This window comes from Somniosus microcephalus, unplaced genomic scaffold, assembly GCF_052327205.1.
Source record: "Somniosus microcephalus isolate GS21.2 unplaced genomic scaffold, FLI_Smic_1.0 scaffold169, whole genome shotgun sequence".
Lineage (NCBI taxonomy): Eukaryota > Metazoa > Chordata > Chondrichthyes > Squaliformes > Somniosidae > Somniosus > Somniosus microcephalus.
Genome location: NW_028225356.1, coordinates 500,599 through 505,000, shown reverse-complemented (window position 1 = coordinate 505,000; position 4,402 = coordinate 500,599).

Genomic DNA, 4,402 nt, shown 5'->3' with positions numbered 1-4,402 from the left:
AAGCCCCGGCGCTGGCGCACACTATATTATCGGCCTGGACCCCGGCAAGTTCGGGAAAGTGTCGCAGTCCCGTAGCGGCTGCCGCCCCGTCGGTCAGCGGCAGCTTATCGGGGATAACTTCGGGACGGAAAGTCCGATCCGGTTGGGGTGAACTGCTACTGAACGGGGTGGGGGGGCCGCACAGACCAGTAGCGGGCTTGTGCAGCTGCCGCTTGGCCCGGCCGAGGTACAGCCGTTGGCTGGAGACCGCTTTCCGACTGCTGAGCCGGAGCCGCGGGGGCCCACCTTGACGCGCCGGCTGTCCTAGCAAGCCAGGGGCAAGGGGCATCCAGTGGTACCGGAACGGAGTCGGTCCGACACCGGGAAGCCGGGTGCCCGTCGCTCCGAATCGAGCCCGGTGTTTTCGTGCGTGTAACAGGGCGGGCGTTTGGACCCGGTTGTCCGGGAGCGGGTCCGCAACGGCGGGAGGTTGCCTGAGTTTGGCCGGCCGGCAGTCGAACGCCTTTGGCTCCGGACTCCCGTGTCCGATTTCGGTCAGGGAGGGCTCATTGGAAAGCCCCGGCGCTGGCGCACACTATATTATCGGACTGGATCCCGGCCAGTTCGGGAAAGTGTCGGCGACCCGTACCGGCTGCCGCCCCGTCGGTCAGCGGCAGCTTATCGGGGATAACTTCGGGAAGGAAAGTCCGATCCGGTCGGGGTCAACTGCCACTGAACGGGGTGGCGGGGCCGCACAGACCAGTAGCGGGCTTGTGTAGCTGCCCCTTTCCCCGGCCGAGGTACAGCCGTTGGCTGGAGACCGCTTTCCGACTGCTGAGCCGGAGCCGCGGGGGCCCACCTTGACGCGCCGGCTGTCCTAGCAAGCCAGGGGCAAGGGGCATCCAAGGGTACCGGAACGGAGTCGGTCCGACACCGGGAAGCCGGGTGCCCGTCGCTCCGAATCGAGCCCGGTGTTTTCGTGCGTGTAACGAGGCGGGCGTTTGGACCCGGTTGTCCTGGAGCGGGTCCGCAACGGCGGGGGATTGCCTGTGTTTGGCCGGCCGGCAGTCGAACGCCTATCGCTCTGGACTCCCGTGTCCGATTTCGGTCAGGGAGGGCTCGTTGGAAAGCCCCGGCGCTGGCGCACACTATATTATCGGCCTGGACCCCGGCAAGTTCGGCAAAGTGTCGCCATCCCGCAGCGGCTGACGGGCCGCCGGTGAGCGGCAGCTTATCGGGCATAACTTCGGGAGGGAAAGTCCGATCCGGTCCGGATCAACGGCAGCCGAACGGGGTGGCGGGCCCGCACAGACCAGTGCCTGGCTTGTGTAGCTGCCCCTTTCCCCGGCCGAGGTACAGCCGTTGGCTGGAGACCACTTTCCGACCACTGAGACGGCGGGGCGGGGGGCGGCCTGCACGCGCCGGCTGCCAGAGCAAGCCAGGGGCAAGGGGCATCCAACGGTATCTGAACGGAGTCGGTCCGACACCGGGAAGCCGGGTGCCCGTCGCTCCGAATCGAGCCTGGGGTGTACGTGTGTTTAACAAGGCGGGCGTTTGGACCCGGTTGCCCGGCACCAGTCGAACGCCTGTCGCTCCCGACTCCCGTGTCCGATTTCGTTCGGGGATGGCTCGTTGGAAAGCCCCGGCTCCGGCGCACACTATATTGCCGAAGTGGCCCCGGGCGAGTTCGGGAAAGTGTCGCCGTCCCGCAGCGGCTGACGGGCCGTCGGTCAGCGGCAGCTTATCGGGGATAACTTCGGGAAGGAAAGTCCGATCCGGTCGGGGACAACGGCAGCTGAACGGGGTGGCGGGGCCGCACAGAGCAGTGCCTCGCTTGTGTAGCTGCCTCTTTCCGCGGCCGAGGTACAGCCGTTGGCTGGAGACCGCTTTCCGACCACTGAGACGGCGGGGCAGGGGGCGGCCTGCACGCGCCGGCTGCCAGAGCAAGCCAGGGGCAAGGGGCATCCAGCGGTATCTGAACGGAGTCGGTCCGACACCGAGAAGCCGGGTGCCCGTCGCTCCGAAGCGAGACCGGGGTTTTTCGTGTGTAACGTGGCGGGCCTTTGGACCCGGTTGGCCGGGCGGCAGTGGAACACACACAGACACTCGCATACACTGAGAGAGACAGAGAGAAGATAGAGATACACAGAGTGAGAAAGACAAAGTCAACTCAGTAACTGAAATGTGAAAACTGACAACTGGGAAACCAAAAGTCAGAGTGGCAAATGATGAACCAAGGTGGCAAATGATTAACTGAAAACTTGTCATTCACATTTGGGACGGAATTCAGGATGGGAATGTATTCGGCCGCCTTACCGGGGCTTGGGGGTGCTGCTTTCCCGCTTGTGGAACCGAGTTGGGGTCGTCAAATGGCCTGGTGCATTGTTTGAAACACTGGTTAATGAGTTGTCAAGGTCGGAAATCATAGAACATAAGAGCAGCTCATTAACTGAAATTTTGAACATCGACAACTGGATAACCAAAAGCCAGAGCGACAAATGATTAACCAAGGAGGCAACTCATTAACTGAATTTCGAACATCGACAACTGGTTAACCAAAAGTCAGAGCGACAAATGATTAACCAAGGAGGCAACTCATTAACTGAATTTCGAACATCGACAACTGGTTAACCAAGAGTCAGAGCGACAAATGATTAACCAAGGAGGCAACTCATTAACTGAATTTCGAACATCGACAACTGGTTAACCAAAAGACACAGGGACAAATGAGTAACCAAAGGGCCAACTCAGTAACTGAAATTTCAAAGAGGCAACTCATTAACTGAAATTTTGAACATCGACAACTGGATAACCAAATGTCAGAGCGACAAATGATTAACCAAGGAGGCAACTGATTAACTGAAAACTTGTCATTCACATTTGGGACGGAATTCACGATGGGAATGTATTCGGCCCCCTTACCGGGCCTTGGGGTGCTGCTTTCCCGCTTGTGGAACCGAGTTGGGGTCGTCAAATGGCCTGGTGCATTGTTTGAAACACTGGTTAATGAGTTGTCAAGGTCGGAAATCATAGAACATAAGAGCAGCTCATTAACTGAAATTTTGAACATCGACAACTGGTTAACCAAAAGCCAGAGCGACAAATGATTAACCAAGGAGGCAACTCAGTAACTGAATTTCGAACATCGACAACTGGTTAACCAAAAGACACAGGGACAAATGAGTAACCAAAGGGCCAACTCAGTAACTGAAATTTCAAAGAGGCAACTCATTAACTGAAATTTTGAACATCGACAACTGGTTAACCAAAAGCCAGAGCGACAAATGATTAACCAAGGAGGCAACTCATTAACTGAATTTCGAACATCGACAACTGGTTAACCAAATGTCAGAGCGACAAATGATTAACCAAGGAGGCAACTCATTAACTGAATTTCGAACATCGACAACTGGTTAACCAAAAGACACAGGGACAAATGAGTAACCAAAGGGCCAACTCATTAACTGAAATTTCAAAGAGGCAACTCATTAACTGAAATTTTGAACATCGACAACTGGTTAACCAAAAGCCAGAGCGACAAATGATTAACCAAGGAGGCAACTCATTAACTGAATTTCGAACATCGACAACTGGTTAACCAAAAGACACAGGGACAAATGAGTAACCAAAGGGCCAACTCATTAACTGAAATTTCAAAGAGGCAACTCATTAACTGAAATTTTGAACATCGACAACTGGTTAACCAAAAGCCAGAGCGACAAATGATTAACCAAGGAGGCAACTCATAAACTGAATTTCGAACATCGACAACTGGGTAACCAAAAGACACAGGGACAAATGAGTAACCAAAGGGCCAACTCATTAACTGAAATTTCAAAGAGGCTACTCATTAACTGAAATTTGAACATCGACAACTGGTTAACCAAATGTCAGAGCGACAAATGAGTAACCAAGCAGGCAACTGATTAACTGAAAACTTGTCTTTCACATTTGGGACGGAATTCACGATGGGAATGTATTCGGCCCCCTTACCGGGCCTTGGGGTGCTGCTTTCCCGCTTGTGGAACCGAGTTGGGGTCGTCAAATGGCCTGGTGCATTGTTTGAAACACTGGTTAATGAGTTGTCAAGGTCGGAAATCATAGAACATAAGAGCAGCTCATTAACTGAAATTTTGAACATCGACAACTGGTTAACCAAAAGCCAGAGCGACAAATGATTAACCAAGGAGGCAACTCATTAACTGAATTTCGAACATCGACAACTGGTTAACCAAAAGACACAGGGACAAATGAGTCACCAAAGGGCCAACTCATTAACTGAAATTTCAAAGAGGCAACTCATTAACTGAAATTTTGAACATCGACAACTGGTTAACCAAAAGCCAGAGCGACAAATGATTAACCAAGGAGGCAACTCATAAACTGAATTTCGAACATCGACAACTGGGTAACCAAAAGACAC